The sequence below is a fragment of the Mytilus galloprovincialis genome, chromosome 11 (assembly GCF_965363235.1).
Source record: "Mytilus galloprovincialis chromosome 11, xbMytGall1.hap1.1, whole genome shotgun sequence".
Taxonomy (NCBI): domain Eukaryota; kingdom Metazoa; phylum Mollusca; class Bivalvia; order Mytilida; family Mytilidae; genus Mytilus; species Mytilus galloprovincialis.
In genome coordinates, this window is record NC_134848.1 from 1731112 (window position 1) to 1747395 (window position 16284).

Sequence of the window (16284 nt, forward strand, 5' to 3'; positions counted from 1 at the left end):
TCTTTCTATAATGATCTTGGCCCAGTAGTTTCAGTGGAAAATGTTTTTAAAAATTCACAAATTTTATGAAAATTGTTAAAAATTGACTATAAAAGACAATAACTTCTATTTTTTAAACTACATACCCCAAAGATGATTGTGGCCAAGTTTGGATTAATTTAGCCCAGTAGTTTCAGAGGAGAAGATTTTTGTAAAAGATTACTAAGATTTACGAAAAATGGTTAAACATTGACTACAAAGGGCAATAACTCCTAAAGGGGTCAACTGACCATGTTGATCATGTTGACTTATTTGTAGATCTTACTTTGCTGAACATTATTGCTGTTTACAGTTTATCTCTATCTATAATAGTATTCAAGATAATAACCAAAAACAGCAAAATTTCCTTAAAATTACCAATTCATGGGCAGAAACCCAACAACAGTTTGTCCGATTCATCTGAAAATTTCAGGGCAGATAGATCTTGACCTGAGAAACAATTTTACCCCCGTGTCAGATTTGCTCTAAATGCTTGGTTTTTGAGTTATAAGCTAAAAACTGCATTTTACCCCATTGTTCTATTTTTAGCCATGGAGGCCATCTTGGTTGGTTGGCCGGGTCACCGGACACATTTTTTAAACAAGATACTCTAATGATGATTGTGGCCAAGTTTGGATTAATTTGACCCAGTAGTGTCAGAGGAGAAGATTTTTGTAAAAGTTAACGACGACGGACGACGGACGACGGACGACGGACGACAAGTGATGAGAAAAGCTCACTTGGCCTTTTAGGCAAGGTGAGCTAAAAATGAACAGATTCATGCCCGATTTATATAATTTCAAGGCCCTCAATCGGCACCAGAAGCGACGAAGCAGCGCATCTATTTTGGGTGGGCAAATATCCACTTTTTGATATGGGACGAGCTCTGTCGTCCCACGGCCCCAGCTTGTCTGACAAAACAACCGTTGGACGTCAGAGTAATCTCGGACTATGTAAAAAGAATTGGAAATTAAGGATGATCAATTTACTGATTACAGAACTGCGTATAAAATTAAGAAATCATGTATTGACAAAATGAATACAATGATAAAATGATTTTCATTGGAAATTTACAGAATAAGGGTTATATGTTATTTTAAAACTAAGATGTACAATAAACACACGCTGTTCGGACCGTTTTAAGAAGCAAGCGGATAGAAATGTTTAATATTTTGTTTTGTCCCAACAGACATAGCTTCTAACATTAGTGCTTTTTAAGCAAAATATTGTATCAGTAAAAAACTTTACATTCGCTACAAACATGGATACCACAAATAGGTCTATTATTTTTGCAAAGATGAGAATTTTGAAAATCTCCCTTTTATAAATACTATTATAAGAGAGAACAAAACTTCGCACAGAAATCCGTATTAAAAACGATCTATAAATCAAGATGTTTGATGTTCTTACTACCGTTTGAAAATGGACCATTAACATTTAAAAATGCCTGTACCAAATCAGGAATATGACAGTTCTTGTCCATTCGTTTTTTATGTGTTTTGTCATTTGATTTTGCCATGTGATTAGGGACTTTCCGATTTGATATTCCTCTGAGTTCAGTATTTTTGTGATTTAACTTTTTACTACATTTAACCTTCCGAAATACAGTGATGAATTATTTCCAAACACTATAACATGTAGGTACTAATTTCTTGATACTTGTTTTGGGGTCATGAACGATCTGATCGTATGAAGAACCACACAGATTCCAACAACAAATGAATGCAGGTCGTATTATCAAAATACTTGACAACATACATGTATTTATTGAGTGTGGTGGATTACCAAAATTAATCGTCGGTAACCAAGGAGTTCTAATAGCGCACCACTACTATATTTTACACTCAAACGAAGCATCATTCCTTTACAACTTTCTCAAATACACAACGAAAAACATATATCTACATAAATACTGTACTCAAAGGTAAATTGAAAAAGAGAAAATATAAAAAAAAAAAAAAATGTGGTATGATTGTCAATGAAACAACTCTTCACAAGAGTCCAACATGACATAGATATTAACAACTATATATCACTGTACGTCCTTCAGCAACGAGCAAAGTCCATACAGCATAATCCAGTATAAAAGGCCTCAAAATGACAATGAAAAGCAATACAAACAAGAAAACTAACGGCCTAATTTATGTACAAAAATTGAACGGAAAACAAAATATGAAACACATAAACAAACGACAACCACTGAATTACAGGCTCATGACTTGGGACAGGCACTGCATACAGAATTGGGCGGGTATTAACATGCTTTCGGGATCCCAACCCTTCCTCTTACCTTGGACAGTTGTATAACAATACAACATAAGAACGAACTATAACAATCAGTTGAAAAAGGCTTAACTCATCAGATGGACAAAAATACAAGCAGACGTGGCCGGGTACTTTTACATACCAACAACAGATATGAGAGTACTCGCAGTTAACTGACAGCTAGTTCAGAGCCACTAACAACTAATAAAAATATCATGCATCTAAGAATGAATTATCAATCCGTACACATCCAACATCCAATGGATTTAGTGTAAAGACGTCATAAACAGTCAGAGAAAAACTTGACATTGTGCAATGCCAAGATACAGGTTTTGACTGATTGAATATCCATGAATGTGTATATGTATATACATTTATTTCTATTCCGTTACATTTAGATTTTTCCTTATCTATTTCTATATTTAGTAACTGTGGTTTGTAGATAAAGTTTGTAAAACAAGTTGGAAGAACTGGTTTGATGGTATCTACATATAAGTCTTTAGCTAGTACTGCACGTGCATTTCTTAGGCGGGAATACGGGTCGGGTTATATAGTTCCATATAAGTTGGATAATATGTATCGAGGTGCTCACAGTAACTTCAAAGTACGACACGTTCTGCAGAGTATATTATTTGCATTAATTAGGAGATAACTGTATTGTATTTTAAGCTCCGACGGCATCAATTGGGGATTTGATGGTCGCAAATTAGGTTTACTGGCGACGCGTTAGCGGAGACAGTAAACGGGTATTTGCGACCATCAAATCCCAAATTGATGCCGTCGGAGCTTAAAATACAATATTGTTATCTCCATTCTAATGAAACTGACAGAAAACAACGTTAAAACATGTATTTAAAATCTGTCATATGCCGTCTGCGCTTGCGCGTACGTCCCATAGCATCAATTGTCAATTGATGCCATGTAAGAAAGTGACGTTATCCAATCAAAATGAACGTTACAGACGTTGTTGCATTAGAATTTATAATGGTTTGGTTTAGAAAAGCTAGATTTGTATTTCTTGAGAGATATTTGTAATGTGTTATTAAATCTTGTATCGCACAGAAAATATTAAGTTACTGAGAGCAAACAAAGCCTACATTTTGACTTCCCTCTTATTTAGCCATGTAGATAGATTAGAAATGTATAAAATTCGGACGAATTTAGGAGTGAGAATTTAACATAGTAGTAATATTTAGATATAAGAAGATGTGGTGTGAGTGCCAATGAGACAACTCTCCATCCAAATAACAATTTATAAAAGTAAACCATTTTAGGTCAATGTACGGCCTTCAACACGGAGCCTTGGCTCACACCGAACAAAAAGCTATAAAGGGCCCCAACATTACAAGTGTAAAACCATTCAAACGGGAAAACCAACGGTCTAGTTTGCTTTTAATTTACTGATAACAAAAACAATATTCATACCAATGAAACAATATTAAATGATCTTATTACAGTGTATAATTGGTAACCTTTTAGAAAAAGTTTATTTGAAGGAGCGATAAGTTTTCCAGGATCATTTCTAAGTTTCCGGGTACGGTTAACAACATTTCCGTAAAAATGAGGTTGTGCTTTCCCGTTTTAAATAATTTTTCTACCGATACAACCAAACTTCAAAACAAACTCTTTATACCCATGGAAAAAATTAGAAAAGGTTTAAAGTAATTCATTGTAACGATATCACTGGTTTGATAATTTATCAGTAATACTTTGATTACGTTCGTGAAAATCAAAAACAACACAACAGACACGGGAATAGCGAACGAGCTTTTAATAAAATATAAACAACCGTAAGATGGTGCAAAAGGAATATCACCATTTAAAAATCGGAAAATATCCAGAGGGAACGAAAAATCGTCCTTTTTGTCGTAAATTTTAGTTAGGAGTTTCCCGTTTAAAAACTGAAATATCTAAATCTAGAAATGGACAGTTTTTACCGCTTAAATTTGATTTATTCAAAGTAAGTTCCTTGAAAGTCCTTAAAACCTGTCAAAATCAAACGCTCGAATATACAAACCAACAATACAAATTGAAAACACCTGTCATAGTCCGTACCTGGGACAGGCATGTTCAGAAGGAAATGTTATGTTGAACCTGCTTTTATAGCTAGCTATACGTTCCGCTTGTATGACAGATATTTATAATTCAGTTGTAGCGACGCAATTGGGTGAGGAACCAAAAACAGAAAAGATTGATAAACGTGACGATAATAAAGATTCAACCGTAAAATACTCTTGTAGGCATTCAGAAGTTCACGAAATACGTCAATCTCCTGTCAAACCTACTTTGTGCTGTGATTAATTTCAGTTCATGTCCAAACTTAAAGAAACTCTTTCAAAAAGCCTACAAATTGAAAATTTGACACGTGATATCTTTAAAAATATAAACGACAAAAGATGGGTTTTTTTATGCCCATTGCTATTTTGTATGATCGATTTGGATTGGGGAATACTTGTGCAAAGTGTAAGAAAGTCAAATATTTTAATACTTTTGCAAGAGGAAATTTTTTTAGATTGTATGTAGTATAAAAGATCTTTGGATTGTTTAGTATCCACATCTGATTCACGCCACCTCTAGAATTGGCAGTTTTACAATAACTTTGCAGGCCGTCTTTGATCGCTGATAAAACAGATGTTTATTATTCAGAAAGAGGTTTTCTTGGAGCACTTGGAGTGATGTGAGAAGATTTAGAAATAACTCTCATAACATGCATTCAGATAAGAAAAAAAGGTGGTCATCTGACTTGTTTTCTTCCTACATAGTAAATTAAGTAAATTCACAACATTTTCTATTATAAAAATACTTTATCTGAGTTATCTCCCCTACTTTTTGAGTTATATATCCTTGTTTGGCAAAGTTGAAAACAAATGACTCTAACAAAAATATTGTGTTTTTAAAGAGAAAAAAAACAGTCGTAAATATGACAAAACACAGAATATGTTTCACGACATTTAAAGTCTTACAGATGAATTGCATACTCCTCTCCAAATTTGGAAATTACACTAATGATCTGAACCAATACATATCTGCTATTGTTCAAAATCTAAGATGGAGGAATACTTCCAAGCCATCTAAAGGTGCGAAAGCCGAGAAGGGTCATTCAAAATTAAAAATTCATAATTCAAAACTCAAAATTCTTACATTAAAAATTCCGATTCCGATTCCCGCCGTTTCTTTGTCACGTGGTCTCTGCGTCTCAACTTACCTCGGTGAAGGATGGCTGCTGGTTTAGATGTAATATAGTTTAATATAATGTTAAGAAATGTATACTAATTTATTAATTGAAGTAATGAATAATAATTAGAAAAAGGCTAAACAAAATTAGCCAACAATTACCAATAAAAATAGGATGAATAGGACTCTTTGAAAAACGGTTTCCACTCAACAATTACTTTGATAAGTTTAAATTAAAAAAAACAGGAACATTTTTTGCAAAATATAAATAACCAATACTTTTTTAATATAGAAATATTTTACTGTTTATTTGTGTACATAGAAAATTAATGACGCAAGGCTTTTTTTGACAAATGGCTATATCTGCAGTTAAAGTTGAACTGTCAGAATAGTTAAGACAAGTAACGATGTCTTGGGGTGTAGGGTAATAAAAATTAGTTATGCCTATTTGTTTTGTCTAAAGAGAAAGTAATTATCCTCTATGATAAAGCTCATTTGGTCAAGATACTAGAAGGTGTGGTACTTTCACGAATGTAAAGATTTTCCTTGATTGTTTTAATCAGTCAAGATACGGAAGGATTTGGTTTTTAAAGTTTATATGTTTAAACTTTGAAGCTAACGTTGTCAATACATCTGAATAAACTTGTAAATAGATAACGTATTATTTAGTTCATGGGAATTACCATAAAATTGAGAATGGAAATGGATAATGTGTCAAAGCGACAACAACCCGACTATAGAGCAGGCATTTCTAGCTACATTTGTAATAGGATAAATTGTCGTATTGTCGTGTCATAGTATGGCTATGTCCGTTCGTCTGTGTTGGTGTTGCTCGTCCCCTCGGTCACGTTACAATATCTGAATTTATTTCTGCTATATATGTAATTATCTCGGTTTCAATAAGTTATTGCAAGGTAATTTCTCGTGAAATCTCCTTTCTGTTACAGCATTTCTTTCCTATAAATTTGTTCTTGCAGTGGCGGATCCAGAGGGGGTGTAGAGGGCGTACAACCCCCTTTTTTGTTTGCATTTTTTTTTTGTAAAATGATTAATCAAACTAGACTGTGAACTTATTTCCCGTGTATTTAATTTTTATGCGACAATTCTTTATTTTTCGCTCGTATTTACTGTAATATATTATTGATAATGCCAAAGTCATTTGATTCGCCACGATGGAGTTGACCCGTGCGTCGAAAAAGCGTTACTCAAGTCATTTTGAAATTCAATTTACTGTAAGTAACATATTGCTTAAGCTGAGTTGAAAAGCATGACACCATCAAAGCGACAAAGGATTTAGTAAGAACATATATACTTCTATTTCACTAGTTCACTAAACAGAAAGAAATACTCTATTATACTCTCGTGAAAAAAAGTTCCACATCAATATTATTCACCTACGAAAGCAATGTTTAACCCCACACTCCCCAGTCTATTAATAACATAGAACGGACTGCAATAAATTTTGATACTCTGCAATATTCGTTCTCAAAATGGATTGTTTTGAATCTTTGCAAATTGGCTAAAATTCTATGTTTTTTGCCTGAAATCTAATGAATTTCTTTTTGTTTAGAGAAATTGCATCAAACTTTTAAATACTACAGCTTAATTCAATTTTTCTTAGAAAAAAAAGACAATTCTCAGCTACCTTCAAATTCTTCCTGCAATAACAAAAGAAAATAAATAATATACATACTAATATTTTAGCATTTCCCTGTTCTAAGTCATATTGTACTTTTAAATTTATACAATAAACTAAATTTTTAGCCTTCTGAAATCTTACATTCAAAACTCAAGGCTAAATTTTTAGCTTTCAAAGATTCTCAATTAAATGTAATCAGCTCGAGTTTTAACTATAAATTTGATCAGTTTGAACAAAAACAGTTGATACATGAAAAAAATGCTAAAGTTTTAGTAAAAAAAAATAACATGTTGATCGCAATGCAATATAGTAAATTGTAAATTATAAGCCTGGTACCTTTGATAATCGATTTTGGAGATGAAATTTAGCGACTTTAGCGATCATTATTTTGATTTGATCACGAAAATCACGAGTAAGAGTTTACATTTAAGTTTTGAAACAAGCACTAGAATTGAATGTCCTACAACATTCATAAACTGTCATCAACATGTAGAATAGTTTATCATTATTATACTAATCGACTTTTGGTGGGATTTTATTTCTCAATCTGTAGGAATTATGTGGTTTTGGTAGGATTGATATTCTTTTCGACATTTTGAGATTGCCTCAGGCATCAGCAACCTCTTCAATACTATAAAACTATAGTTTGTACCAGGCAGTATATATATTGTACATATGCCACATTCAATGTAAAGGGCTAGAAATTAATAGAAATGTACTCTTTTGTAATTTAAGTGATATAGTTCCATCTTTTGCTAATATGTGTGAACAAGATAAGTTTAGTTTCATTCTGAAAAGTAATGATACAGACATTAGTACTGTAAGTGTAGCTGGTATAAGCGATATGTATGATTTGAACATTCATTTAAAGCAAAAATAATGTTGTTAAGAACTTTTATAGTATTAATGCTAATTGTTAATGGCTTGAATTAATAATTTTGTATGAATAACACCTCCACGTAATGTAAATATAAAATATGTATCTCTTATCATTGAGAAAATATGTTTGGTTTGTTTTTTTTGTTTTTGTCTGTTTGTTTGTTCATTTTTGTATTTGTATTTGTATTTTGTAAATGTCGGCTGGTATCATTTCTGTATAGGAATTTACACCAATAAAATTATTTGATTTGATTTTATGCCTATGGTTTGTCTATAGTATGTGTTGACACTTTAAAGTAAATGTCTTCTATTATAAGGACTCTATATGAGGTCAAAAGACATTGAACATGGTATTTGAAAAAAACGAGAGAAAGTATAAATGAAAACCAGACATGAACTCTGGTTACAATTCATATTTTGTTTACATATTTTCATACAAAATAAAACTAGCAAAACTAGTTATGTATAGAGATTAAATAACGTTCAAGTTACCAAGTTTCTCCTCCTCTTCTGGTATGCTTATTTCCCTTGAATACAATTATCATTTATATTAAGAAAACACGAACAGTTGATGTATTGTAATATTACAATAGAGTAAAAACAACTTTGCGCCATTTTGTAATCATAAACAGTCTGCGTCCTTCAAATGCTTTAATTATATTTGATGAATTTATGAAATGTCAAACGTTTACGTGATTTTAACATTTAAAGCGCCTTTATGATTAACATTTTGTCTTTAAAACGCTTGAATAATTGTATCACCTTATAGATTATTTGGTTCTTTAATTATTAATGTTACAGCTTCAATAAAAAAAATATCATTATACATTTCTAATTTTATTTAACTGTTCCGAACTTAAAAGATTCTATAGACACACATTTGTGATATATCAGCTAAGCATGTTCAGATTTGAATGACAATATTTGAGTTAAGAACCTTTCACTTGAGCTTCTCATCAGTATTTACATGAAGATCAATAATAGGAGATTAATGAAAACCAAAACAAATAGATAGATGTACACTTAAGTCATGTAAGTATACGTTATCAGTTTGTGTAAATGCCTTGTACTTAATTCAAATTTCAGAAACGTACAGGCATTTTTGTTGCTAAATCCACGAAATGATATATCAGACTATACATTGTTTCCCTACATACTTCAATTCATACAACAATACACTTAGGTTTAATTGTAATCTTTATATTATTGGTGATTAAATTAATCAGGTATTAATAACCAAATATTCAGCTAAACTTCTACTTAAAGAACCTTCAATTGGTAAGTGACATTCCACATAATAGTTAAATTTGAATATTGTCTATATCGCAAATTCATTTTATTTTGATATTTTAAAACATAACTTAACATGCATTGATATCCAGGTATTTATTTTTATATATTTTATAAATGAGGTACCAAGGATAAGTCTTCCGAATTGTGATAATTTCATTATGACATAATTAATTGTGATGTAATTGGTTGCTTTATTGTGATGTCCCCACAGCTGGCCTTCGACTATTTTATCTTTTTTGTGTGTTATTTTGGCACTTCAACTGTTTGTTTTGTTTTTTTACATCCTTAGCTTTCTAATATAAGGTTCTGAGCGTAAATGATGAAGATCAACCAGAATAGCTTCATTTTTATCACTTTTGCAGCGATTTTTGTTATAAACGGTTATCTTGGTCTGACCCCAGTCACGAACTGTTTTAAAAATGCTATAATATGTAATATGTTAAACAACACGGGCGGAAAATGTAAGGTAAACTTTGTTTGCTATAGTGGACAAAATGATGACGACAGTGCAACGTGTGATTTTGGAGGAAATTACCGATGCTCACGTTTTTATATATAATATGCATGTTTACCACTCTAGTTTGTAGTTCAGAACCTTCCACTTAAGCATGTTTACCTTCTCATCCACTGGAGGTATGACTGAGAATGTCAACCGTTAAAGATAAGTGCAAAACAAAACAAATAAAATGATATAAACCACAATAAAAGTTAGTAGCCCAAGCAAACGCTTGCATTCAGTTATACAACTCTACACATAAGTCGACATTTCAAAATTTGGGCATTGACAATTATGAAATCATTTGTGCGCTCCCGCTGAAGCATCCAGAAAAGCACTCTGGGACACTTTGTTTATGAAATGTAATGGAATTTCTACATGCTATCAATTTTTATGTATGCATAAAACAAGTCCTTCATTTTTCGGCGAAAGCTTATAACTTTGTGTTATAACTTAATGTCTATAAAGTGAGCTGAAGTTTAATACTGGTATTATATGGCTGATTCACTCGTTGAAATTGATCTTTTTTCTATGGAGAACACTTGTTCTGCTGACAGAAATGATAGGGTCCTGATATTTTGTGTACTTTAATATCCTATACTCTCATTCAAGGTTTAACCTTAACTTGGTCTCAACTTTTGAATAATCTCTTTCAACTGTGTCTCTGAATGTTATTTCTGACTATACAGCTTATATGTATGTTCAACTTGGCGTTTATTTTTGTTGTAGTTCAGTTGTTTTGCTGTTCTATTGTTTTCCTCTTGTAGTTGATTGTTTGGTTTTGGTTTGTAATCCGGATTTGTTTTTATTGTTTAATTAGATTTATGACTATGGCGGTATATTACTGTTGCTTTCAGTACGATTAAAGAGTTTTTTCATGATGAAGGCTATACTGTAATATTCATTTTCTTTGGCTGGATAGTAGATCATTTGGCAATCATTAAACCTTACCCAACTATAAAAGTTATTTCATGTCTAGAGTTTATAACTATGAAAGGAGGAAAATAAGAAATAAAACTGTTATGTTGAGAAACTTTAAAATACCCCAACAAGGAGAGTCTAAGTCCACGTTAATACAAAAATTGAAAAAAGGGCACTGTCTCTTGTCAAATGAGGTAAAAAATTATAAGCAACAAAGCAACAAATTCAACAAGCTAAATGAAACACAATAATACATCAACACAATAACAAACAATAAAAAGCATAAACCTGGTGGAACTGAAACCATTTTTTTAAATTATGTCCTGTACCAAGTTAAGAATATGTCAGTTGTTTATCAGTTTGTCCGTTTCTATAAACTTTTGTTTTGGACAGGCTATTTGCGATGTTTTTTTACTTAGATTTTTCTTGGAGTTTAGTATTTTTGTTGTTCCTTTATTTCCTTTAAGCGACTGATTCGTATAATCCACAGACCTTGAGTTCTTACGGATTCATTAAAAATATGGCCATTTCAACATGTTCAAATCCTTTTTTTCTGTTTTATTATTTTTAGTATGTTTCTTCTATCAATAAATCAACAACTACTAGAAACTTATATATGATTAAAATAATTTATTAGCATAATAAATACATAACAATAAAATAATGTGATCATGTGATACATGTAAACTATGGAATAACAGAATACCATTAGCCAGGCTGCCATCTGTTAACTGTTGTTGTCCTACTGGTAAATTACGAAAAGGGCTATTTGTAATAGGACCATGGTAAGGTGTTGCATAGGTACATTCTGAAAGCTGATTAAGTCTTTCATGTCTATACTCAGTGCATCTAAAACAAATGCAAACTGGTAAAATGTGCACTAAATAATGAGCATGACAGGTTTTAAGTTCATGCAATAACCTCATAAAATCTTCTGCACTTATATGTCCCTGTAAATTAACTCCATGTAAATTAGGTAAATAAAACTCATTAATGACAGAACGATACATTGGTTTGATATAAAGCAAATGAATTGCAACAGCATTTTTTGCACTGATTTTTCGTGGCAGAAGCAGTTTAACAAAGTCTGTTTCCAGTTGGAACTTTTCAATCAGTGGAACAAGAAGAGCTGTTTTGCCCTCTCTGCATCTTTTTACTTCACTATTGTCATTTACTAAGCATTTAAATAAAAAGCCTAATGTAAAATTGCGATTATACTCTGATAAAATAATTTCTATTTCTATTACATCATTTTCATTTTGCATTTGCATATAATTATTAACAACATCTAATAAAAACTCACTTCTTTTTAGTGCTAAATGAACTTTGGTCTGGGGCGCAATGGTAACCACACTGGGTTCACCATCATGACCAAAGTTTAAATGAAGAATTAGCTTATTCATGATAGAATTGCAATATCCCTTTTCCTTTTTTTCCCTAACTATTTAATTATAGTTCCATATTAAGAATAATATTCTTGCCCGCCCCAAAAAGGAAAAAGGATAGAAGCAGATATGTTTTCAAGATGCTTCTACACCATAGCAAACCTTCAGACAATCATGTGGATAGTGTTTTGAAAACACTCTTTGAATGTCCAAACATTTGGTCTTTAATGTGACCCTTGAAGGTTAATCAAGAATCAACAAAATATAGTTTAATATATCCAATTATTTTTAACAATGACAAAATATAAACAGTTTATAACTAATTCTTATAATTCATCATTGCAGTGGGTCAAACAGCATAAAACTTCTATAGGCCACGGTGGACTGAATATAATATATATTAACTAGAGGCTCTAAAGAGCCTGTGTCGCTCACCTTGGTATATGTGAATTAAACACAGGAAGCAGACAGTTCATGATACATTGTGTTAAGGTGATTGTGAAGTGTTTGAACATCTTACTTTACTGAACATTTTTTGCTGCTTACAATTATCTGTCTATAATGAACTTGTCCGTGTAGTTTCAGTGGAAAATGTTAGTAAAAATTTACAAATTTTATGAAAAATTTAAAAAATTGATTATAAAGGACAATTACTTCTTAGGGGGTCAATTGACCATTTTTGTCATTTTGACTTATTTTTGAGTCTTAAATTACTGTACATTATTGCTGTTTACAGTTTATCTCTATCTATAATAATATTCAAGATAATAACCCAAAAGAGCAAAATTTCCTTAAAATTACCAATTTAGGGGCAGCAACCTAACATCGCGTTGTCCGATTCATCTAAAAATTTCAGGGCAGATAGATCTTGACCAGATTAACAATGTTACTACCTGTCAGATTTGCTCTAAATGCTTTGATTTTTGAGTTATAAGCCAAAAACTGCATTTTACCCCTATGTTCTATTTTCAACCGTAGCGACCATATTGGTTGGTTAGCTCGGTCACAAAACACAATTTTTAAACTTAATAGCCTAATAATGATTCTGGCTATGTTTGGTAAAATTTGGCTTAATAGTTTCAGAGAGGAAGATTTTTGAAAAAGTTAACTTAGATTTACGAAAAAATTGTTGAAAATGGACTATAAAGGGCAATAACTCCTAAAGGGGTCAACTGACCATTTTGGGTCTAGTGACTTATTTGTAAATCTTACTTTGCTGAACATTTTTGCTGTGTACAGTTTATATCTATCCATAATAATATTCAAGATAATTACCAAAAACAGTAAAATTTCCTTAAAATTACCAATTTAGGGGCAGCAACCCAACAATGGGTTGTCTGATTCATCTGAAAATTTCAGGGCAGATAGATCTTGACCAGATAAACAATTTTACCCATTGTCAGATTTGCTCTAAATGCTTTGGTTTTTGAGTAATAACCAAAAACTGCATTTAACCTCCATATTCTATTTTTAGCCGTGGCGGTCATCTTGGTTGGTTGGCCGGGTCAAAAAACACAATTTTCTAGATACACCAATGATGATTGTGGCCAAGTATGGATTAATTTGGCCCAGTAGTTTCAGAGAGGAAGATTTTTGTAAAAGATCATGGAGATTTACGAAAAATGACTAAAATTGACTATAAAGGGCAATATCTCCTAAAGGGATCAACTGACCATTTTGGTCATGTTGCCTTATTTGTAAATCTTACTTTAATGACCGTTATTGCTGTTTTCAGGTCTCTCCATCTATAATAATTTTCAAGATAATAACCAAAAACATTAAATTTCCTTAAAATTACCAATGTACGGGGCAGCAACCCAACAATGGGTTGTCTGATTCATCTGAAAATTTCAGGGCAGATAGATCTTGATCTGATAAACAACTTTACTCCATTTCAGATTTGCTCTAAATGCTTTGTTTTTTTAGTTTTAAGCCAAAAACTGCATTTTACCCCTGTGTACCTTTTTTTTTGCCATGGCGGCTATCTTGGTTGGTTGGCCGGGTAAAAAAACACAAATTTTAAGCAAGATACATCAATGATGATTGTTGCCAAGTTTGGTTTAATTTGGCCCAGTAGTTTTAGAGGAGAAGATTATTGTAAAAGTTAACGACGACGGACGACAGACGATGGACGACGACAGACGACGGACGACGACAGACGACGGACGACAGACGCCAAGTGATGAGAAAAGCTCACTTGGCCTTTTAGGCCAGGTGAGCTAAAAACATGTTATGAAAACATATTATGCCAACATGAATCGTGAAGCAATACAAATAATTCTAAAACTTTCTGATCACTGTGCTCTTAAAATTACATTCTGAGTTTTTTTTTAGTCAGTAAAATTTGAATGTATTTGCAGCTTTATTTGGATTCATTTTAAAATTTTGTAAAATTTAAACCATTTTAAGCAATGTATTGTACATGGTATACTATGTTTGAGGTATTTTTGTACAGTTCATAACAAGCCTTTTTGCAATTATATACATGTTATCACATGTACAATATTTCTGTACATGATATAACATGTACAAAATTGCAACTTGATATAACATGTACAAAATTGCAACTTGAATACAACATATATAAATATTTACATGATTTATGTACATATATATACAAAAAAATATCCTTATTACCGTTGATTCATTTTTTATCATTGTTTTCAGAAGTTAAAATATATATTTCTCAATCAATTTTGTTTTTAAATTTAACACTGTAGCATTTATTTCTCATCCTAGCTGTACTCTAACAGTATAATGACTTGAACAGGTAAAAACTTACTCTTTCATTCAATCCAATAAAGAGACAATTTTGAGCATAATCTCTTCATCCTGGCTGAACATTAACAGTATGAAGATCATTAAACACAAGTATTTGTCTTTTATTCAATTCAATAATTAGACAACTTGTATATCCAAGCAGAATGATGAAGTAAAAGGATTATATCTATATACATTATGGTTCATATTATAGGTAAAGAAAAATAAAGTTCAAGATGCATGATGCGTGAATATTTTGACATTTATGTTGCAAAAGATTATCCACAAATTCTGAAGGTCCACAAAAAAACTGATAATGTAGCAAAACATGGAATAAATAAAGAAACTATACCTATTCACAGAAACTTAAAACATTGTTTATATAAACAAACAACAACAATAAAATATTAAAGTCACAAGATAGTCATTATTATATCATTATCCTCACTGTAACTAAAAATAACTATAAGGTTCAATCTCTTTCACTGATCTATTAATAACTTTCCTACTTTTCTCATTTTAAAGATAAAAACTCTTTCATTCAATCCAATAAAGAGACAATTTTGAGCATAATCTCTTCATCCTGGCTGAACGCTAACAGTATGAAGATCATTAAACACAAGTATTTGTTTGTTTTTTTATTCAATTTTAAAATTTGACAAAATTGATATCCAAGCAGAATGATTAAGTAAAAGTATTATATCTATGTATATATATCATTGCAAAAATCAAGGTCATCTTTGAATTGAATTTTCTTTATATATATTAAGTTCTTGCTAAAAAAAATCAGACTTAAGCAAAACTTTACTGAATTTGAACTTTTCGGATATGTCCCTGTTATACACATGGAAACTTTTTTCTCAAGCTTCTTATACTATGTACATGATATAGGGGTGTATACAATAAACAGTGAAAAACAGTACTCATAATTATGATTTTTTTTGTGCATCAATATGAACTTAATGGAAAGAACTGTGTAATACACTCTTTTGTTTGCAATACAGACTCATTTACTCCATGAAAAAATAATATTGAAAATTTGCAGACATAACAAACATTTACACTTAGTCTATCTATTGAAAAGTTGAAAAACTTTAGATAAATAATAATGTAAATTCAAGTCAAACAGAATAAATATATACATCCATGTGTTCTCTTTCCTGATTTTTATTGTTTGCTTTGCATTTGCTTTGCATTTGCTTTGCATTTGCTTTGCATTTGGTCAAACTTATGGTAAAGTTGCATAACATAAAAAAGATCTGCTGTCATAGAACTGCATGACTAAACTAAAGGTCACAATATTTTCTTGAAGGGATTTTGTTATATATTAATATATTTTTTTATATTTTTACTTCACAGGCTTTTTTACTCTTCCTATTATCGATTTTCATCAATAAGACAAAAAAAAAATTACGACATTTTGCAATACCATAGTTTTATCATAAGTAGATATA

General features: G+C 31.4%; 1 protein-coding gene across 1 annotated transcript in view; it reads right to left on the bottom strand.

Moving 5' to 3' along the window:
• Positions 1-16284, bottom strand: part of LOC143051531 (uncharacterized) — a 335962-nt gene that overhangs the window by 173660 nt on the left and 146018 nt on the right. The gene's annotated exons all lie outside the window — the stretch shown is intronic.